Source organism: Ascaphus truei, chromosome 1 (genome assembly GCF_040206685.1).
Source record: "Ascaphus truei isolate aAscTru1 chromosome 1, aAscTru1.hap1, whole genome shotgun sequence".
NCBI classification, from domain to species: Eukaryota; Metazoa; Chordata; class Amphibia; order Anura; family Ascaphidae; genus Ascaphus; species Ascaphus truei.
Window position 1 is genome coordinate 371999935 of NC_134483.1, and position 23938 is coordinate 372023872.

General features: G+C 45.6%; 1 protein-coding gene across 1 annotated transcript in view; it reads left to right on the forward strand.

Annotated features, from left to right (window-relative positions):
* Positions 1–23938, forward strand: part of LOC142501085 (caspase-3-like) — a 111001-nt gene that overhangs the window by 11724 nt on the left and 75339 nt on the right. Inside the window, exon 2 of the mRNA XM_075610419.1 lies at positions 8317–8431. The gene's annotated coding sequence lies outside the window, so the exon portion shown is untranslated. The remainder of the gene's footprint in view (positions 1–8316; positions 8432–23938) is intronic.

Here is a 23938-nt window from a genome sequence, read left to right on the forward strand (position 1 = left end):
GGAAGTGACACGACGCAACTTCGGGAGTGAGGGGGATGACACACACCAATGCTGCGCATCGATTTTTATGTGTCTAAGCACATGTTGCTCATGTAAGTGCAATAGAAATGGTCTATTTTCAATATATCATTCGTGAACATACAATGTTGCACTAGAGTCGTCTTTTTCATTCTATTGAGGGTTGTCCTGCTGACATCAGGGAGTGTCTACAATCCAGACCCCCCTGCACAGTGCTGAATCCATCCACAGCATCTATTGCTGTTTCAAATGCTGTATTACAACTGGCAGAATGTGAGTTCCCATTCATGATTCCTGTGTTGACTGCTGTACCTGTTTAGATATACCACACTATTATATATTTTTCCTTTGCATATATATGGTGATACCTGCGCTCCCCACAAGCTTCTCTTCAACATTCAAGAAAGGAGAAAACTGGAACTTCTCCAAAGAGGGTTGAGCAGCAAAGTTTGCCATTCTTATCATATTTGAGCACTTTTAGATATATCACATATCTTTATTAATGGATTCATTTATTTTCACCTTCACTAGTAGCGCCTCACAATTTTTGTTTTGAACGTATTACTGAACTGAAGTTATGCAGTGATTTGCAGTAAATATGACATTTTGGTTGAGTTCTTAGAAACTGCACCCCCCCTGCTATGGTAATAAGCAGGAAGGCTGGAATTTACATAGCCTGGTCATCACAGGCTAAATTGCTAATTGTTTATGCTTGGCCTAGTGACCAAAGGAAATAAGCAGTTTAAGTGTTATACTTCGCACTAAACACTGGATGTCCCAAGCTGCTTCAAGAAGCTTCAAAGGGACTTTTGCTAGACGGCTCGGCGCCGTGGGTTAAGAGAAGGGTTAAAATGATATATAAGTCAGAGCCACCCTTTACCCATTGTCTTCATGATCTTCATGTCTGCGTGTCATGAGGCCTGTGTCTTTATGGAAGGTCTTGGGATGATGCAGGTATTGCTGTATGATCTGCCAGTCCAGAAGAGACTGTGTCATCATTGCCATTTTTAAGTAAGTGTCTATATTTTGCTGTTATTTGTACATTTTTTGTGTGTTCATCTTTATCAAGGAATAAATTATATTTTATCATATCTAAGTCTCGTCCCAGTTCAAACTCAGGTATATATATATTTATATATATTTTTGGTGTAAATTACAGCCTGTCATAAGCTACCGTGACAAGCTTGTAATGAACTGGTGGCAGCATCGGGACCGAACTGGACCTGGATTACAGTATTCTGCGGGGTACTGTGATCCAGTGGGAACTTGATGGTAATTGCAAGTTCCTGGGACTAAAGATATTGAACACACAGTGTACAACATATAACACAAGATATGGCACCTCCTCACTGTTCCCCTACTTGTGAGGAGCATTGACTCCAGAACCAAAGTGCCGGCCATCCGCTGAGAGAGAGACAGCAATGGGTGAGCATGAAACCCGGCAGGCTGAGCAAAGATCCACAGCTGCAGCTGCTGTAACCATCAAACCGCCCGGAGAGCAGGGAATGGACCCAGCTCCGGGACGGCAGAGACTTGTGGAGAGAGCGGGTGGTCTTGGAAACCACAGAAGTCTTGCACCAGGAGAGGTAACGGCCGTTGCAGTGGCCCGTCCATTTTCCCTGAAAGAGCTAGCACTTGCGTTGGGCAAGATATGGTTCCCGGCGAAGTGGACCCAGTTCCTGGCGTCGGTACCGCACCGACCCGCTTATCCCCTCCATGAGCCCGGCGCTCAGGCAACTCCGCTCTGGACTCCGTTGCCCCTTGCTGGGGTTAGTCCACCGGTGGCGGAGAAGCACCGGCAGCAGTGCGGCACTGCCAACAAATGGGCCACAATAATGCCCAGTGCCCTGACCGTGCGTGGTCAGGCGAAGAAGCCCCTCAGGGCCAACGCTCACGAGCTGCGGAAAAGATGACCCAGTTAGCGGCATCCTCTGATGGCTCCCACCCAGCCGGGGCGACAACTCTCCTCGGGACGTCTCCTGGAGAACCTGGACGGGCTGCATCAGCAACAGCGGCGGAGAGCAGCGGCCATCCACCTGATCCCGGCGGAGAACCAGCGGCGGCGGCAGAGAAGAAGCCGCCACTCCGGCATCCTGCCGGCGGCAGTTTTATTTGGGGGGAGGGACAGGGTTTGCGGGAGGGGGTTATTTTACCAAGTTTGCATGGAGCTGTGTTCCTCCACAAAGACCTGGGACCCTTGTCCTGCACCGTTGTACCTGTACCCAACCCTGGCGCTGTTGCGGCAGCGGCCCGGTGCTGCCCAGCCCAGATGGGGCCGGCGGCGGCCGCTCCAGTCCCCCTGCAATTGGGACCAACGAAGGCGGTGGTCTCTGCGGGGACCAGCAAGGTAAGCCAGACCAAGTCGCAGACTGACTCTGACTTATGTTTTCCTATGACTGTACCCTGTTGTTTCACTATAGGGGTGACCGGGGGGTGGCAGGAGATAGGGGTACCAGGGGAGGGGAAGGAAGGGCAGCTTGTAGGGCAGCTAGGCTCCCCCATTACCCTGGCAGAGCAGCAAGGGGACTCTCAGTTAAAAGCCCCACTGTTGCAGCCTTGCTATGGGCTGGAGGTATCCGGGGTTGTGGCAAAGTTAGACCACCCCCAGATTACCTGCCAGCCAGGAGCTAAGGTGGGTGCATCTGCACCAGCAACCCTGAGCTCATCCCCGGTAATGGGGAGACAGTGTCAGGGAGATGGCCTCACTCAGGTGTCCCTATGATCCAGGTTAGGATTACCTAGGGAGAAGCGGAGTGAGGGGAGGCTGCAGGTAGGTAGCCAGCATCAGTTCTCAGGGGAGGGGAAGGAAGGGCAGCTTGTAGGGCCGCCAGGCTTACCCATTACCTGGGCCGAGCAGCAAAGGGACTCTCAGTTAAGAGCCCCACTGTTGCAGCCTTGCTATGGGCTGGAGGTATCCGGGGTTGTGGCAAAGTTAGACCACACCCGGATTACCTGCCAGCCAGGAGCTAAGGTAGGTGCATCTGCACCAGCAATCCTGAGCTCATCCCCGGTAATGGGGAGACATTGTCAGGGAGATGGCCTCACTTAGGTGTCCCTATGACCCAGGTTAGGGTTAGCTAGGGAGAAGCGGAGTGAGGGGAGGCTGCCGGTAGGTAACCAGCAGCAGATCTCAGTGAGAGAAGGAGGGCTAGTGGTAGCCGGGGAGGGAAGGCAGCAGGTATTGCAGCTAGAGTCCCCCATTACCCTGGCAGAGCCTCAGGGGGTTTCTCAGATCAGCAACCCCCTGTTGCAGCCTAGCTATAGGCTGGGGGTATCATGGGCAGTGGCCAGTTTGTGCCACCCCAGAGATACCTGCCAGCCAAGAGCTAAGGTGGTTGCATCTGGAGAGACGTCCCTGAGCTCATCCCTGGTAAGGGGGAGACAAGGTCAGGGAGGTAGGTGCACTCAGGTAGTTCCAGGGTCTGGGTTAGGATTGCCCAGGGAGGAGAGGAGTGCAGGTGGGCCGCAGGGAGGTAAGCAGCAGGAGCCATCAGCAGGGGCTGAGGTGCTGGGCCTATGGGAGGCTAGACAAGGAGACCCTGGGAAGCAGGGGAAGATAGGAAGTCAGTGGGGTGTAAGGCAGCTGGCAGAAGCGAGGGATGGGCTAGGTAGGCAGAAAGTCCCTTGCTCTGACGGGCCAGGAGTGACCCCCCTGACAGATTCCCCAGGGTTCCCAAAGGAAGGGCTGTGGGTAGATAGGCAGCCAGGGAGGAGAGTCAGGAGTATAGTGGAGCAGCTACAGGTTGGCACTGAGCCAGGGCAGGTAGGCTCCCTACAGAATAGTGACATAACCTTTTCCCAGACTTGGTTGACCAGAAAGCGACGGTCTGTGCTGGATAGCTGGTCTCCTGCTGGTGCAGAGACATGCCAGTCTCTGGGCAATGTGCAGCATGGTCTGCACAGGGACCCCTTCACCATGGACTTGGTTCCCAAGGCACTGGGTGGGGGGCAGAGGGAGGCAAAGGAGAATGCCCGGCATTGCAGGATCTGGACTTTACAATCCACTGTGTACTGGTCATTGCCGGAGGACAATTTTGCCAGGCCAATCCCCCAGGATGTATTGAGGGCTTCAAGGGCGCCAGTGGTATCCCAGGGCCAGGGGGAGGCCGCGGGGATACCAGGGCCCCCTTGAGCGGGGGAGGTGTGATGATTGTGAGGGTTTGGCCCGGGATTAACGGGGTTACCCCCCAATGGCCCCCCTCTAACCTCGCCAGGGAGACAAGGGGTTAACTGGGCTGAGGCCCAGAAATGTGATTTAACCCTTGTTATAACATGAAAATGCTTATTCCCCTGTGTAAATGTATTGTTGCTGGATCAGTGTCTGCATAACACACACACTGGGTCATAAGGGATTAATAAGCTACAGTTTAAGAAAATTCCACTGTATTTTGTCTTTTCAGGAAATTTGGACTTCAAAAGGCTTAATTGAAGTTGAATGTGAAAAGCAGAAGGGTTTTTTAGTGTACAGTATGTTAATACCTGTTTGCAGGAAGCCAGAGTGGGGATTGGGCATTATAACTCACACTTACAAAGGCCCCTGATCAGGAGGTCTGGGCTTAGGTGTGACACATAGTACCAGTGAGCAAAAGGTAACTGCCCTAATTGTTTATGCGGGAGGCAGGAACCAAGAAGCTGAGAGTGTTTGTTCTTCACGCTTACAATGGAAGCCAAAAGCCTGCTTCAAAGGATTTATTGATGGGGGGCTACCCCAAGCAGGAAACCAGAATGCGTGATCTTAAATATAAGAATATTATGAGATGTCCTTGGCTGAACATGCTAAGAGTTACATTTGTGTATTCGTGGGAATTAGCCCATCTTTTGAGTCTAAACACTTTATATCTAACAGCTACTAAGTGTCAGATATTAACATCTCTATTAATTTTCATATTACACTGTAATGTTTGGTCTCTCTGAGAGTGCCAGGTGTGACGGAATGTATTAATATGGCTCACCTGCCTGTACGTATTACTGAACTGAAGTTATGCAGTGATTTGTAGTAAATATGAAATTTTGGTTGAGTTCTGAGAAACTGCAACCCCCCTGCTATGGTAATAAGCAGGAAGGCTGGAATTTACATAGCCTGGTCATCACAGGCTAAATTGCTAATTGTTTATGCTTGGCCTAGTGACCAAAGGAAATAAGCAGTTTAAGTGTTATACTTCGCACTAAACACTGGATGTCCCAAGCTGCTTCAAGAAGCTTCAAAGGGACTTTTGCTAGACGGCTCGGCGCCGTGGGTTAAGAGAAGGGTTAAAATGATATATAAGTCAGAGCCACCCTTTACCCATTGTCTTCATGATCTTCATGTCTGCGTGTCATGAGGCCTGTGTCTTTATGGAAGGTCTTGGGATGATGCAGGTTGCTGTATGATCTGCCAGTCCAGAAGGGACTGTGTCATCATTGCCATCTTTAAGTAAGTGTCTATATTTTCCCAATACAAGAAACATTTTTCAATTTTTGTAGAAGAGAGGCAAGGTTAATTGCCCAAAAGGTGGGGCTTCCCTGAGGGTGGGAAGCTTAGGCTAGTAAGAAAGTGAGAAAAAGGAGACAGTGAACGAAAGAAGGGGGGGGGAGGGGGTTGTTTACCCCGGACGACCGGACTTTGAGTTTATTAAATTGTAGTAGTGAGTGAGATGGGTGTGGCAGCGTTTCAAAAGAACGCTACTGTCGCGGCCGAGTTTATTCGAGCATTTGCCCTGTCTCGGCCGCGACAGTAACCTGGCGCGCGCCGGGATGTCCCGGGCGCGCGCCGAAGCCTCGGAGGAGAGGCCTGCCGATCGGGGCTTCCCCCTCTCCTCTCCGGGTCCGCCGGGTCCCCCGGAACCCCCTGCCGCCGTCCCCCACATCGCGGGACACCAGGGCTCCCTCGGGGAGCCCTGGACGCGCGTGCAGGGGGCGCAGGCACCCGATGACGCGTGACCGTGCAGGGGGCGCAGGCACCCGATGACGCGTGACCGCGCATCGGTGACGCGCGGCACGCCGAGGGGATGCCACTAGCAAGCCGGGAAATCTCCCGGCTTGCGGAACTGGCCGCACTCTAATAAAGTGTGCCGCCAGTGTATAATGTTCTTCCCTGTAAGGAAGGGAGGGGAGGGGGAGGGGTCCCCTTTTGTAAGATCAACCATCTGTTTTCCGCTTATGAGGAAGTCTTAGGGCCGTTCTATACTGTGTGCGGCTGTGCGCGCGTGCACTTGCCGCATGCTTTTCGTGTGTATGCGGTGTATGCTGTGAGTGAAGGTAGTGTGTGTGTGTGTGTGTGTGTGTGTGTGTGTGTGTGTGTGTGTGTGTGTGTGTGTGTGTGTGTGTGTGTGTGTGTGTGTGTGTGTGTGTGTGTGTGTGTGTGTGTGTGTGTGTAGAGATTGTAGAGTTATGTATTAAATAATATTTTTAAAATAAAAAAATGTTATAATAAAAATAATTTTTATTTATTTATCTTTGACACATACACACACACACACACACACACACACACACACACACACACACACACACACACACACACACACACACACACACACACACACACACACACACACACACACACACACACATATTACAGCATCGGTAGCGGCGCAAAATAATTCATTTCTTCATCTTCTCCCTCATCGGTCCGCTCCAAGCTCCCTGCCGTGCGCGGTGCCATTAAAGAAAGGCTGACTAACATCAGTCAACTATAAATGCCGCGCGTGCGCACGGCGCAGCAGGCGCGTGCACTATAGAACGGGCCTCATATGTAAAACTTGCAGAGTATCGTTGCACACTGTTCTGTATGTTGTGTGTGTTGGAGCCTGGAATTTTAATGGCAAATCCTCTTAGAGCTTAAATGTAGCTGACATTTAAATGCTGGGGTTTCTTCACTTATATATACAAGTATGGTTGTCTGGTGTTTAAACCAGACTTTCTTGTGTAACGGGTATTCCCCCACCCAATCGCAGATAGGGTCTCCTAGGGGAAATGCTACTCAGGTTACAGGGCATAATAGTGTGGTGCATCTGCTGGCTCACAGGACTCCTGAGTCTCCCGCTTGATGGTATTATGAGGAAGGTCAGGACAGGCTTCTGGGGACATACCCAGTACGTACTCACTCTTTCAGCGCCTCCATCTATTGCAGGCCCCAGGATATGGGGTGGAATCCCTGGAATTGAATGTCCCACTCAGGGATGAGAGATTCCAGTCTCACAACCACTTCTTTATAATCAGGAACACTTTATTTCCTTTGCAGCACACTGCACAGCATACACAGTCACAGCAGTACTTCTCAGGAGTTCTCCCTCAGGATGACCCTGGCCTTTCACTCCCAGTCAGGGCCCTGGAAGCAGGCCTAGCTCTTCCACTACCCCCTATCAGAGTAGTGGGAACAGTCTACCAGCCTCTGCCAGAGGGAGGGCCTCAAGCCTGCCAGGTCCCTGACAGCTCGGTTAGGTAAAACTCAGCTCCTCTCAGGGTAGGACCAATGAAAACAGGAAATGCAGCTAATTTAGTACAGATCCAGTAGCCCCACCCCTGTGCCCTTGACTGACACAAGGCCTGAGCACTACCTTCTCTGACCAACTGAACTACAGTGAGTAGGGAGAACCCATCTTAACTCCTGGCAAACCTGCCCTTACCAGGGATTATTGCACAGAAGGAGGACAGAATAATAGCCCAAACCTACCAGGGCTATGCTTGTATCACCCGTGGATGAAAGTTCTCATTTAAAGACACTCATTAATATACACTGCCTTTCTATACTCATGCCAGTAACATAAATAATTGCAGTCTTACTCACGGAATTTAGATCTTACACACGCCTTCACCTCTCACTGCCCGAATTGGGCTAGAGGTCTGCTCCCTGCATGCTCGTGTGGATCTTACTGCAGTGTTTGTCCGGTGCTGCATTTGTTACCTCTTATGGTACTGCTGCGGCCAAGTTTATTCGAGCATTTACCCGTTCTTGGCCGCAGCAGTAGCCTGGCGCGCGCCCGAGGGTGACGGGCGCGCGCCGAAGCAGCGGAAGAGCGCCCTCCGATCGGGGCGCTCTCCCTACCGCTGCCGGGTCCGCCGGGTCCCCCGGAACCCCCTGACGCCGTCCCGCGATCGCGGGACACCAGGGCTCCCTCGGGGAGCCCTGGACGCGCGTGCAGGGGGCGCAGGCTCCCGAAGACGCGTGACCGCGCGAGGGGCGGCCACTAGCAAGCCGGGAAATCTCCCGGCTTGCGGTACCGGCCACACTTTAATAAAGTGTGTCGGTAGTGTACTGTTCGACTTTAAAGTCCATGGAAGGTAGATAATGATCTTTGTGTCTTTTTCTTCCTCCAGGTTCACTTCAGTTCAGTCCCTGCAGCAGACTCAGCTCCAAAACGCCTCAGCGTCCTCACCAGGCACAGCAAACTCACCAATCGTTCTCACCGCTCCGGTTTGGCGCCAAAGACAGGTAAGGGATGTGTATATATACCGCGGGAAAGGAAAGAGGGAAGGAAAGAATGAGAAAAACCCTGCTCAGCTAAATAATACCAAGTAATAAATGAGAGTAGATAAGGTGCTGGACTGAGAAATGTGTCAACAAACGTACCAAAGAGAAAGAACTCCGTTCAAAATAGCACTCATTAATCGAAATATGTATGTGAGAATAATTAAAACTATTCTTTATTGAGTTAGTAGATTAAAATAAGTGGTGCATCAAAATAGACCAAACAAGGCGATTTACAGAAGGGCTTGTGTAGCTCCGTAATTAGAGGCAGTAATTATACCGGCTAGTGTACAGGTGTATACAGTTGTAGTCGATATTGATGATTAACCTCTAGATCATTAAGTAGGTATAGGTATAGCTATTGTGTTGGAACAGCTTATTTAGATCAGTCCTGAAATAGTTAGTGAAGTGACTAGTCTGTTAATAAATTGCTGAACTTATGTGCCTCTGGGCTCACTTTGTCCCTCTGAAAATATGGATGGTTAAGGACAGACTCACAATGAGTCACTATTGGAGAAATCCCAATAGCTAAAAAGTGGATATACTTGAACTCTAAATAAATATCGGTCATGTTAGTATATAGATTAGCTAATCAGTTTACTAGTACCCCTTGAGGGAGAGAAAGACTGCTTGCAAGCATTGGCTTGTGATCTAAAGGAAAGATATTCTGTTGGTTAATAAGTAAATCGTTAATTTGTAACATGATTTGTATTTCCGAAATGAGATTTGTTTATGTTCTCCAAAAAATAAGGATTTAAATTCTTATACATATCTTTGATGGTAGGAATATAATGGATTGCAACAGATTAATCATTAGGTTGTGGTTCATTGCTCAGTCAGATAAGTCATTAGGCAGGTAAAGAGCATTATGTGTGAGTTCCCATTGCAGGGGCTCAAAATACTATAATTATTGTTGAGCAGGCTTTAAAGTGTAGCCGCTAAAAATGTAGTTCAACAGTATGTAACTTAATACAGTAAGTATAACAGCACGTAGCAGATTGTTACAGAAAATGTATCATTTTAAGTGTGCTGGAGCAAACTAGTTGCTGAGTGTCAGGAACTCGAAGTGTGAGTATAACAGCACCTTACATAGTTACATAGTAGATGAGGTTGAAAAAAGACGTACGTCCATCAAGTTCAACCTATGCTAAATTTAGACAACAGATACTTTATTCTATATCTATACTTACTTATTGATCCAGAGGAGGGCAAACAAAAAACCCCATTAAGGGGAAAAAATAATTCCTTCCTGACTCCAAGAATTGGCAATCGGATTAATCCCTGGATCAACATCCTTCCCATGTATACTTATTTGGTATATTCCTGTATACCTTTCCCATCTAAAAAGATGTCCAACCTTTTTTTGAACAAATCTATTGTATCTGCCATCACAGTCTCCATGGGTAATGAATTCCACATTTTAACTGCCCTTACTGTAAAGAACCCTTTCCTTTGTTGCTGGTGAAATTTCCTTTCCTCCAACCTTAAGGGATGGACCCGAGTCCTTTGTACTGCCCGTGGGAGGAATAGTTCTTTTGAAAGCTCCTTGTATTGTCCCTGAATATATTTGTATATAGTTATCATATCCCCTCTTAGACGCCTCTTATCTAATGTAAATAAATCTAATTTAGCTAGCCTCTCCTCATAAGTTAGAATGTCCATCCCCTTTATTAATTTGGTGGCTCTTCTCTGCACTCTCTCTAGTTCCATAATGTCTTTTCTTAGGATTGGTGCCCAAAATTGTACTCCATATTCAAAGTGTGGTCTTACTAAAGCTTTATAAAAGGGGCATAATTATGTTTACTTCCCTTCCATCCATTGCCCGTTTGATGCAAGATAAGATCTTGTTTGCCTTTGCAGCTACTGCATGACATTGGGCACTATTGCTAAGCCTGCTGTCTACAAGCACTCCTAAATCCTTCTCCATCAAGGATTCCCCCCAATATATCACCATTGAATTTGTAAGTCGCCTTTTTATTCTTGCATCCCAAATGCATAACCTTACATTTATCTGTATTAAACCTCATTTGCCATTTACCTGCCCACGTTTCCAGTCTCTCCAAGTCCTTCTGAAGAGAAATTACATCCTGCTCTGATTCTATTACCTTACACAATTTAGTATCATCAGCAAAGATGGAGACTTTGCTCTCGATCCCAACCTCAAGGTCATTAATAAACAAGTTAAAAAGCAGGGGTCCCAGTACCGATCCTTGAGGTACTCCACTCACGACTTTAGCCCAACCTTAAAAAGTTCCATTTATGACAACCCTCTGTTGTCTGTCCTTTAACCAGTTTTCAATCCAGGTGCATATATTATTACTGAGTCCAATTTTCTTTATTTTGTACACCAACCTCTTGTGTGAAACCGTATCAAAAGCCTTTGCAAAATCTAAGTAGACCACATCAACTGCATTACCCTGGTCTAAATTCCTACTTACCTCCTCAAAGAAACAAATAAGATTAGTTTGGCAAGATCTATCCTTCATAAATCCATGCTGACTATTACTAATAATTTTGTTTTCCATTAGGTATTCCTGAATATTATCCCGTATTAAACCTTCAAGTAGTTTCCCTACTATTGAAGTCAGGCTTACAGGTCTGTAATTCCCCGGGTGTGATCTAGCTCCTTTTTTAAATATATTATCTCCAATAATCTGCCTACCCATCTCACACTGAAAGGGTCCTATATTTTCTTTTCTCATTTTTTTGTTATTAAGGTACTTAAAGAACTTTTTAGGGTTGACCTTACTTTCGATTGCAATCCTTTTTTCATTATCCATTTTTGCTAATTTAATTGCCCTTTTGCAATTTTTGTTACATTCCTTATAATTCTGATACGATGTCTCTGTCCCTTCTTACTTAAAGATTCTAAACGCCTTCCTCTTCTTGTCCATTTCCTCCCCTACCTGTTTATTTAGCCACATTGGTTTTGACTTATTTCTTTTATACGTATTACCCAAGGGTATACACTGATAAGTGTGCTTTTCTAACAATGTTTTAAAGACTGCCCATTTATCTTCTATATTTTTCCCTGCAAAAACATCATCCCATTGTATTACTACTAGATTAGACCTCAGTTTATTAAAATCTGCCTGTCTAAAGTTTAAAGTCTTTGTTGAACCCAAGTAATCTGTTTTTTGATCATTTATTTCAAATGAGACCATGTTATGATCACTGTTACCCAAATGTTCCAGGACTTGAATATTTGTTATTACTTCTACATTGTTTGATATGACCAAATCCAGAACTGCCCCTCTCCTGGTTGGTTCCTCAATAATTTGGGTCATATAATTATCGTTAAGCACCCCCAAAAACCTGTTTCCTTTTGTTGTAACGCTAATCTCATTGCCCCAGTCTATGTCTGGATAATTAAAATCCCCCATTATGCAAACATGACCCAGTTTTAATGCCTTCTCCATTTGCAAAAGTATTTTAGCTTCCTCAATCTCACAGATATTTGGTGGTTTATAGCATATTCCCACAAACATTTTCTTTATACTTTTACCTCCACTGCTAATTTCTATCCACAAAGTCTCTACATTTTCATCATTCCCTTCATAGACATCATCCCTTATAATAGGTTTTAGATCTGGTTTAACATATAGACATACTCCACCTCCCCTTCTATTTGTTTGATCCTTCCGAAAAAGAGATTAACCCTCTAAATTAACTGTCCAGTCATGAGTTTCAACCCACCATGTTTCAGTAATGCCTATGATTTCCTACTGCTCCCTTGTAGCTTTTAATTCAAGCTCCCCCATTTTATCTGTCAGGCTTCTTGCATTAGCAAGCATGCATTTAAGTTTTTTTTCAGCCTGTACTATTATCTTATCTGCTCCTTCCTTTCTGCTCCCACTTGGTTTAGTCTTTAGAAGTTTTCTAGTATTATCTCTATTTACTATGGGTATCTCACTGCTTGTTAAACTTGCACTTGCCCCCATTCTACCTCCATACCACCTTGTATCCTCATCTATTCCATTTAGTTCATTATCTGTTTCATTCCCCTCCCCCTCCATCCTAGTTTAAAATCTCCTCAAACCTTTTTAGCATTCTCCCCCCTAGCACAGAAGATCTCTCTTCATTGAGGTGCAATCCGTCCCTACAATATAGATGGCACCTCTCAGAAAAGGAGTCCCAGTGCTCTAAAAACCCAAACCCCTCCTTCCTACACCACTTTCTTAGCCATGCATTAACCTCCCTGATCTCTGACTGTCTCCCTGCGGCAGCGCATGGTACTGGTCGTATTTCAGAAAATACTACCTTGGAGGTCCTTGCCTTAAGCTTTTGGCCTAGATCCCTGTAATCATTTTTTAGGACCCTCCATCTTTCTCTAACTTTGTCATTGGTGCCAACATGTACCAAGACCGCCGGGTCAATCCCAGCCCCCCCCCCCCCCCAACAATCTGTCTACCCGATCCGCAATGTGCCGAACCCGAGCACCCGGGAGACAACAAACTGTTCTGTTCATGCGGTCCCGGCAACAGATTGCCCTATCTACCTTCCCAATAATCGAGTCCCCTACCACCACAATCTTTCTTTGCATCTGAGCATCCTGAGTCCCCACTGTGCTGGAGGAACTATTCCCCTGAATGCTAGAGGAATTAGTCTCCCCCAGCCTTGCCATTTTTGCCCCAACATTCCCAATATCTTCACTCAACATGGCAAATCTATTGGGATGTGTCAGTTCAGAAATGACCTGCCTCTCCCTATTGCCCCTGCTTCCCCTTCTAACTGTCACCCAGCTACCTACCTGCTCCTCACTAACAGCGCCACTATCTGCACCACTAGTCGAAGAAAGGGCCTGCTCAGTGAGCTCTAATTCCCTTTTAAGATTGCCAATGTCCCTCAATATTGCAAGTTGCCTCTTCAGATCAGCAATCTCTGATTCTAAAGAGACCACCTGCTCACACTTCTCACAGCGGTATGCTCCTTGGAACAGCTGCTCCAAGTGCACATACATGTGGCAAGATGTGCATTGAGTGGCATTTTCAATCCTGCTCATTCTAGCAACTATGAAGTTTAGAAGTACTAACAGTAAACTGTACTTCAATAAACTATACCTTGTTTAACCGCTTCCTTGTTCAAACTGCTTCTGCTTCTAACTGCACACACTTTAACCAACCAGCACTTCAAGATAGAAAAGGTATGACCTTTTGAGGTGCTGGAGAAAAACTAGTTGCTAGATATCAGAATAACACTATGTGTAGTCAGGCACGGTACCATACTGTTTTCCTCATGTATTTCTCTCCCCTGCGTCTCACTCTTACTCCCTCTTTTCCTCACTCACCCCTGCTCTCCTCTCCCTCCGTCAAGTCAATTACCCAACGCTCACGCATTCCCTCCCCTCTCACACAATTTCCCCCAAAAGATATATACCAAAAAACTTCCCACCCCAATGCAAAAAACTTCCAACCCCCAAATACATACAAAAAAAACCCCCACTCCCAAATATATACAACCTCCCCCACCCCACCAAATGCATACAAAAACCCACCTAACCAATACATATTAAAAAAAAAAAACAATACATATATCCCCCCTGTAAGAGACGTGTTCAGAGGTACGCAATGGAGACTGTTTTAAGGTGAAATTAAAATATGGCTTTATTGCGCCTGTTGCTTTAAACACAGCAAACATGTAAATCAGCAAACAAAATCCGCTCCACTATGGAGTATATATACACTTGTGATCCAGTTCTCTTTAACTGCGTGGTTAGCCCAGTGATTCACCAGCCAAAAATCATAGAGACATTTATATATATATAGATCGACATAGATAATAGTCTTTTAAGAAAAGTCTTATCTGTTAGCTGGGTTGCTGTAGAGGAAGCTTCTCTGCTCTCTTGGATCCGCACCCCTGTGTGCTAAGGCAATGTCAGGCTCCAAGTTTAGAATCTTGTCCCCTTTGTCTTGTTGTCAGCTTGCCGTTCAAGACATCTGTCCTTCCTTGGTTCAGCCCAGTTGTGGACTAAGGAATCTCCCTTCCTGTCTCAGAGGCAGGCTTTTTCTAACACCTGTAATCAGCCAGGTGGTGTTAGTTAATTGCCTACCAGCAGTTAACCATCACATTGCTGGATTAGAGGCACATTTGTGAACAGGGATAAGTCCCCTGTTACACCCCCATACACAAAAAAAAAAATATATATATATTCAAATGAATATGAAGTGCCCGAAAACATAATAATTAAATATTATTTCTACACTATGCAGCCCCGATGCTGGTTTTAACACGAAACCACAATATAAATTATATACAATGCACCCGGCACAATATAGAAATATATTAATGTTACAAGATCTCTAAATGACTATGTAGAAAACATTCAAGTTCTAAAGCAGGGGTCCCCAACGCCGGGGCCGTGGACCGGTACCGGTCCGTGGCCTGTTAGGAACCCAGCTGCACAGCAGGAGGTGAGGAGCCACGGGTAACAAACATATCAGTTAGTGAGCTAGCCAACACGCATCTGGTGTGAGCTCCGCAATTCTGTATACATTTCCATTTTGCCTGTGAAGATTCTGACAGTCTGAAAGCACAGCCTACGAGCCTATCAGTCCATCGGGTAAGGGTGCAACGTCATATCCGGCACTGACGTCACATCCAAAGCCCCGCGCCCTATGTCACTGCCGGGAGTGAGGGAGAAGTGAAAAAGAAGCATTAGCACACTGCGGCAGCCATCAGCAAGGGAGCAGTGCAGGAGTCAGCCTCACTATTCAGTCCCAAAACAGCCCAGCATAAATCGACGTAACAACTACTTCTACCTTCCATCACTAATCCGTGACCATCTGACGAGCGAAGGCTCCGAGCACAGTGGGAAAAACATTAGTGTTGAGATTCATCATCTGTGACTCATCAGCTGCAGTACATGCGAAATCAGGCAAAGTTTTTTGTTTCTTCATTTTTTTTTTATTCATTGATTATATTTTTTTGCATTTGTGTCTTGTTCTATGCAATGCTACTGATTCTGCATTATGGTGAGTTGTATAATTATTTCATTATATATTACAATGTAATAATAATAGAAATAAAGTGCACAATAAATGTAATGCGCTTGAATTATCCCGAAACCACCCCCCCCTGTCCGTGGAAAAAGTTTCTTCCACAAAACCGGTCCCTGGTGCCGAAAAAGTTGGGGACTGCTGGTCTAAAGGAAGAAATTGTAACTTCTGATATACCAGTGTGTAAAAGGGTAAGAAAGGACATTATATATATATATATATATATATATATATATATATAGCACCAACAAATAGTCAATTTGTATAAAGAAACAGTCAATTTCTTCAGGAAGAGAAGAGGTTAAAATTCAAAGCCTCTATATCTATGCCAGGGGAGTTCCAGTATACATAAGCCATGGGGTAATCAGTTTCTTATGGTGTGATTCAGAGTCTTTTGTTATCTCTGTATATCCCTCTCAGGGAAAAGGTGGTGGTGGGACCTTCACGCTGTAAGTATTAGCCTCCACTTATGTTGTGCCTTTTAATATTGGCACTGCAACGCCTCAGCTATTAAAGACGAGTCATCCTTCAACCACTCACTTCTCTTCACTGACCACCAATCAGTGATCTGTTCAGCCTCCGATACGATCTTAATACAGCATACCCTGAGGTCACTCCATGTGACTCTGGCTTGACTTTACCGTATCTTCACTTGTTGTCATCAGTCTTCTCCTGGCAGGGACGTAGCTAGCATCCGCATGTAGCAGCCTATAGTGTATCACCGCGTTTCTCTCCCTGGCTTGTTGCGTCTCCATCAGCTTTCTGTATATACACCTCCTCACAGCTGTTCCCGTCTGATCACCAGATGATGCGCACTGACAGGTGCTCAGGGACACCTAGCTACAGCGTCTCGTGGGAGAGAATGCACAGGAATACAGTAGCTACTCACGCAATCAAGGGTATCAATAGACTGAGATCTCTCTTGTGGAAATAAAAGAAAAGGATTCCCCGGCGCGTGGTTCCACTTTAACTCCGGGACACATGAAAACAAAAAAGAAAAATCCACAATCAGAAGTATTTAAAATACAAAAAAACCTTGATTGAACTTGATAGGAAATACACTTACATTAAATAATGTCTCTTCAATAGGGATAAGGGAGACTTTCTGGTGATACCTCAGAATTGGAGAAAAAAACAGATATAGTGTAACACCCTTTTATTAACAAATACTTAAAAAAGAGATTGAAAACTCACAAACAGCCAGCAATTTAAGGCATTGAGAAGGATGCATCCAGAATCCACAAGCCGTCCTCCAGAATCCCTGGTTGTCAGTGTGGATCCTGCTCCAGCAGTCAGAGTAGTTCTTTGCAGGGATATACCAGCATTGGTTGATTTCCTGGTTCTTGTGCACAGAAACAGGTCTCTCCCTCGGCTGTTCTCCTTGCTGCAGCTTCAATGCTGCCTCCAGACTGGATGAAGCTGCAATTTCCTCAATACGGTGGCCTGTGATGCCCAAAATTTGTCAGACCGGTTTCGCCCTTGGCTTCCTCAGTGACAATGATCCACATGGGGTAACAACAGTCTTTATATGCTCCAAAATACTAATTGACCAATTAAAATCCACATGAAACTTATTCCCAGTATATTCCTGGCTCTTGATTCCTAAAACTGACCCTCTCACTTTCCTCTAACTTAGATAAAATGTTATCTTAAAATTGTTAACTTAAGTACTTAAGTCTCCCTTATCCCTGTTGAAGAGACATTATTTCAGGTAAGTGTATTTCCTATCAAGTTCAATCAAGGTTTTTTTGTATTTTAAATACTTCTGATTGTGGTTTTTTCTTTTTTCTTTTCATGTGTCCCGGAGTTAATGTGGAACCACGCGCCGGGGAATCCTTTTCTTTTATGACTGTTAACTATAGAGGTTGGTGAATCACCTCTAAGAAACTCTGGCAGTAGGACTCCATCTTTTATGTGGGACTGAACTTTACATTTCATTTTAATTACGGTTGGCGCAACTATTTTTCTTTCTTTTCTCCTGTGGAAATGCAAAAAATATTAGGCACACAACAGCTAGTATGTTGCAAAGCTGTTTTACTATACTGTATGGACATACATATTAGAACAAACATATCAAGGTTGCTTCCTCGAACAACTCTACGCGTTTCGTCCTATAGGGACTTCATCAGAAGTATAAGTGAATCACATAAAGCATTTTATATTTATACCCTTAGCTGTATAGTCATAGCTTAATTGAAAGGCTCGCCCTCCATTTCTGGATATTCTGAATATTGTATCAATCACAATGGCGCTATTCCTCTGTGTGTTTAAACAGAATTGTAATTTACATTAAAAATAATTTAATAGTTAGCATATATTAAACTAAAATACATGAAAAAATCATTTTATCACAATCTAAAAAGTTAAATAACGAATTGGATAATTAGATCCTAATTCTGCTTGGATAAAAAGAATAAAAATAGAGTGAGAGATATTCAAATATTAATTACATACAGTTGTGTGAAAAAGAAAGTACACCCTCTTTGAATTCTATGGTTTTACATATCAGGACATAATAACAATCATCTGTTCCTTAGCAGGTTTTAAAATTAGGTAACTATAACCTCAGATGAACAACAACACATGACATATTACACCGTGTCATGATTTATTTAACAAAAATAAAGCCAAAATGGAGAAGCCATGTGTGAAAAACTAAATATGTTTTCTCACGAACCAGGGGGAGCATGGGGGATAAAAACACACAAAAAGAAAATAAGGATGGTAGTGGTTTTCAAGCAGAAATTACAGTGGGTGGACTGTGGACATCAGTATTGCAGAATAGCTTCTTCACTTGGGGAATACGACCTCAGCAAGAAGAAAGAGCACAGATCAGATACAACAAACAATTTATAAAACTTCTTAAAAGTGCACACTTACAGTTTTGCCAAATAAAAACAGCATGTAAGCTATAAATAGCTTTTGTGTGACCACTGGGAGATATATGCCGCCTCTCACCGCACCAGCTCCGACGGGAACTCCGGCTGGACCCCACGTGGGTCCGTTGGAGACGTCGCTCTGTCGCCGGTACCCGGGTGTTGATGTCACTTCCGGCTCGGCTACTGTGGTGTGTACAGGGGCGTCTTCCTCCACAGCCACGTCACAAATGGGCGGTACCACTCTACGCGTTTCGCTTTCATATTGTTTTTTACACCTGCTCTATATTTTGCACTATTATCACTTTAAGTCACAATTTAATAGTTTCATTAGTAAGCACTGTTTAGGGTGTTAGCGCCTCTTATATTCACCTAATTTGGCACCCTTGAAAAACTAAGTATACCTTATGATTCAATAGCTTGTAGAACCACCTTTAGCAACAATAACGTGAAGTAATCGTTTTCTGTATTACTATATCAGTCTCTCACATCGTTGTGGAGGAATTTTGGCCCACTCTTCTTTACAACGTTGCTTCAGTTCATTGAAGTTTGCTGGCATTTGTTTATGCACAGCTCTCTTAAGGTCCCGCCACAGCATTTCAATCATGTTGAGGTCTGGACTTGGACTGGGCCATTGCAACACCTTGATTCTTTTCTTTTTCAGCCATTCTGTTGTAGATTTGCTGGTGTGTTTGGGATCATTGTCCTGTTGCATGACCCAATTTCGGCCAAGCTTTAGCTGTCGGACAGATGGCCTCACATTTGACTCTAGAATACTTTGGTATACAGAGGAGTTCATGGTCGACTCAATGACTGCAAGGTTCCGAGGTCCTGTGGCTGCAAAACAAGCCCAAATCATCACCCCTCCACCACCGTGCTTGACAGTTGGTATGAGGTGTTTGTGCTGATATGCTGTGTTTGGTTTTCGCCAAACGTGGCGCTGTGCATTATTGCCAAACATCTCCACTTTGGTCTCGTGAAAAGAAAGGGATAACAGTGCGCAACTAAGGTTGTTCTCTATTGTACTAGTGATCCATAAAACACCTCTGTGATATATTATTAAATAATCAACAACCTTTAACTGTTGAGTTTGGCGTCTGCAGCCGTTATGTGTGTAGAGGCTCAGCACCCCTAAATGGCAGTGAGACAGAAAAAACAGCGCAAACACGATAGTGAAGTACTTTAAAAAAAATGTATATAACATAAAAGAATATATATCTGCGTACATCAGGTTAAAATTTACAGGCATGTCATGCACTCAGGCATAAGTTACCAACACCGCTCGCCGTGGAGAGAAGGAACACTCTGGTACTCAGTCCCTCAGATGTGGCAGCTGGGCATGCAGGGTGGATATCAGGATACAGGTCACTCGGCTAGTTCTTGTGTCCAATACTCTCCTTTCAGCTCGTAACCCTCCAATCAGCTGGTCCATGAGGTCGGGAGGAGAGAAGGAGAATTTGCAGGGTTAGCCGATGATACACTCCTGCCTGCTGTGCAGTTCCTCAATACGGCTTCATGACACGCCGTCTGACGAGGACGGCCGTCAAGCAGGAATGACGTCACTCGAAATCAAGCAAACTCCCAATGGATAATAGAAGCAGTGACTGAAGGCCACCAGAAGTTAATTCAGGAGTCACTCGTTACACCTCGTGGAACTACTCGTTACACCTCGTGGAGTCTTATACAGTAGCGACATTGTTTATTGAAGCAAAAGCCGCCGGCTCCATGCGGCTGGGAAGCGGGTAGCCGCGGCGCGTGGCGGCGCACTGTGACGTCACAGTAACATGCGCGCCCGTCTTCCCCGGCTTCCCCGGCTTCCCCAGGCTTCCCCGACACCCCTGGAGATCAAATGAAGGTAAGCGGGGGTGCGGGGAAGCAGAGGGGCAGAGCAGGAGCCGGGTACGGGGTCGGGAAGGGAGGTAAATTGCGCGCGAAGTGGAGGGGGGGTGCGTGGGGGAAACGCGGCGGCGCGCGGTTGTTACTGGCGGCAGCTGGGGTAGATCTCGGCGTGCCGTCGTGATTTAGTGCAATAAACAATGTCGGTGCTGTAGATTGATATAGTAAGATCTATACATGAGTAGACACTAGATTCCATAAGAATTGAATAGTCTTCTTTTATGTTATATCCACTTTGGTCTCGTCTGCCCAAAATACATTGTTCCAGAAGTCTTGTGGTTTGTTCAGGTGCAACTTTGCAAACCTAAGCCGTGCTGCCATGTTCTTTTTAGAGAGAAGAGACTTTCCCCTGGCAACCCTTCCATACAAACCATACTTGTTCAGTCTTTTTCTAATGGTACTGTCATGAACTTTAACATTTATCATGCTAACTGAGGCCTCAGCATTGCACGGTCTGACCTTGGGGTGAATTTGCTGGGATGTCCACCCTTGGGAAGATTGGCAACTGTCTTGAATGTTTTCCACTTTTGAATGGACTTTTGATGGACTTTAGATGGACTTTAAATTGTTTGGAAATGGCCATATAACCCTTCCCAGATTGATGGGCAGCAACAATTGCTTCTCTAAGATCATTGCTGATGTCTTTCCTCCTTGGCATTGTGTTAACACACACCTGAATGCTCCAGACCAGCAAACTGCTAAAACTTCGGTTTTATAGAGGTTGTCACACTTGCTGATGACCAATTAATCAATGGCATTTGATTAGCAGCACCTGTCTGCTACTTAGCATCTCAATTCCTATGGAAGCAGTAAGGGTGTACTTAGTTTTTCACACATAGTTTCTCCATTTTGGCTTTATTGTTGTTAAATAAATCATGACACGGTGTAATATGTCATGTGTTGTTGTTGATCTGAGGTTGTATTTACCTATTTTTTAGACCTGCTAAGGAACAGATGATTGGTATTATGTCCTGATATGTAAAACCATAGAATTCAAAGAGGGTGTACTTTCTTTTTCACACACTGTATAAGGAAAACAGAGAAATTAGGAAAAGGCTGGTAAAACGGCAGGGGTGTTGAGATTATCTGATAAGGAAAGCCCCCAAATCTATGTCCACTTTATGTCCGGATGGAACTAATGTTTTTAATTTTTGGATCCATTTAGTTTCCAGTTTGGATATTTGGTTAACCAAATCACCACCCCTCCAGTTTGACTGTAATAGATTTATCCCAACACATTAAATTCCCAATGGGTTCTGATCATGACACACCTTGAAGTTATGTTGCATGAATCCCTTTTGGATATTAACAATATGTTCCGCAAATCTGAGTTTAAGCTTTCTTGTGGTCTTTGTTATTGTTTATTGCACAGACTTTGTATGAGATATACTGAATTGACAGAGTCACAATTAATAAACTTATCTATCGCATATTCTTCATTTGTGCAAGTAGAAGAAAATGTTTTAACTTGCTTTGCCTTTTGCTGGCTGAGTTTACACATCTTGCAACGAAAGCATTTAAAGAATCCCTTGACATTCAGAAATGAATTTGAGCTACTATCTAGATTATTTTTAAGACAACTGGCTGAAATGCTTTTTTTAAGTGTGTTAGCTTTAGTGAATACCACCCTTGGTATTGGTGGAAAATATGAATATGTAAAAGGAAGGCTTCTGCTTCAGCTAAACCCTGAAGGTGTACGTGGGGATAGGGCTGTGAGGATTCGCCGTTCCGGCGTTCAGGGACCATCTCCTCATCTTACTGGCCCTTCGGTCACAGACGCTCAAATAGCGCAGCCCTCCGGTCCTGTGACACGCGCGTGCACGGACCCTGCGCAGTCTGTTCCGCCCTCTGCGGTCTCTCATCCTGTCCCTCACCTGGCTGTACGTCGTGGGCGCTCGTCTAGTTTCCCCGCTGACATGCGCGGTAGGCTCCTTCCCCGCTCTGTTGTTAAACAAGACCAGTATGGCAGTGACGCGCGCTCCAGGCTCCCTCCCCGCTGTGACGTCTCAAAGAACCGGCGTGGGAGTATCACACACTCCAAGTCCCGCCCTCTGAACCCTGTGACACGTGCGGGCTGCAAGCAACCTCCTACCTGATCGGCTGCATCATTGGACACACCTGTGTGCACCAGCAGTCTATGACGATTCACTTCCTGGTTCCACCCCTGCTTGCTATTGGAGCCTCCTCCTTTAAATACCCTGCATTTTCAGCTTACCTTTGCTGAGCATAGTCCGTGTGACGCCGTGCCTTGCTGCATTCTGTTTCTGATGCCTTGTCTTGCCTTGTCTGTCTGATTAACCCTTTGTTGCCTGAACCCTGCTAGTTTCTAGGACTCCGCTTCTCTTCACTCCTGACCGGGCTTACGCATGACTATTCTCCACTCTCCGCTCCTGACCGTGGCTAAGGCTAAGGCAACGCTCCCTCAGTCAGCGCGCCCGCACTGCAGACAGGCAGCGCGCTGACAGGCACAGACCGCGATATGCGTTCTGTAGGGAGCCGGTGCGGGAGGGGGGCGGGAGTGGGAGGAGGGGCGTGGTTTGAGCGGAGGGACCCGCTACTCCCCCCTCTCCCTCCACGGTTTTGGTCTCCTGGGCTGCAGGAGGGAGCGGCTGCGGGCTGCTGGAAGGTAAGCAGCTCCCGCTCCCTCCCCCTTCCCCCACAAATGCCCTTCTCACACACGCTGAAACACACACACACACCACCCCCTAGCTTGTGGAGGAAGCTGTCTGACAGCTCTTGCTCCCACCCCCACCGCTGATAGGCTCATCAGCGCACCACGTGACGCGTCACCGCTCGGGATCACAATTTTCTTGCATCCCCTGGCAGCTGATGCGTCACAGCACGTTGTGAGCCGTGCAGCGAGGGGGGACTGGGACCGGCTAGGAAAGGATACCCCTGCTGGTGAGGAATGGGCACGCGGAGCGGACCAAAGCCTAAGTACCCCAACGATCCACTATTCTCCAATCCTGACCTGGCAAGTATATACGACTACTCTTCACTCTATAACCCTGATCCGGCTTGCACGTCCAATCTACATCCTAGGCACGCCCGCGTCGCTGTGGGTTGGCATTTCTCAATTCCCTACCTCAGCACCGCGGTCGCGCTTCGTTTGGGTGAGCTACACGTTACAAGGGCGTATTGTTAGAGAAAAGAATAGATCACCCTTGGATCATGCACGCCACCTGAATGATTTTAATCACATTAACTGGAAAGAGGTAGGGTTAACCACCTCCACTAAAACAGAGAATTATTGTATTTACAATGTGAGACAAAGGAAAATAGTTAAAATCTAAAAACATAGTGCTAACTATGTTGATAGCACAGGTAGGAAAGTAATCCTGCCAGAAATACTTGTCAATTCCTCTCAACTTTGATATTTCGCTTATTTACACTAAGTAAGCCTTGTGGAAATACCTTGAGTAAAACGACATGTCCAAAACCAAAAGTGCACTAATAATGTGGTGATATAGCATTGATTAAATAAAGTCGTGTAGAGGGATGTATTAAATCCCTATTAAACTTGGGTGATCGTGGCTAAATAGTGTGAATAAGTAGATATAATGTAGTTATATGATATGAATGCAGAATAGGATCACGGAGAACGAGATGCTGATGCTTATTCAAGACTTGTTTGACTTTTGCTGATAAAGGGTTATATTGTGTTACAAATGGAACATCCACAATATTTTTTCCATATCTATGGT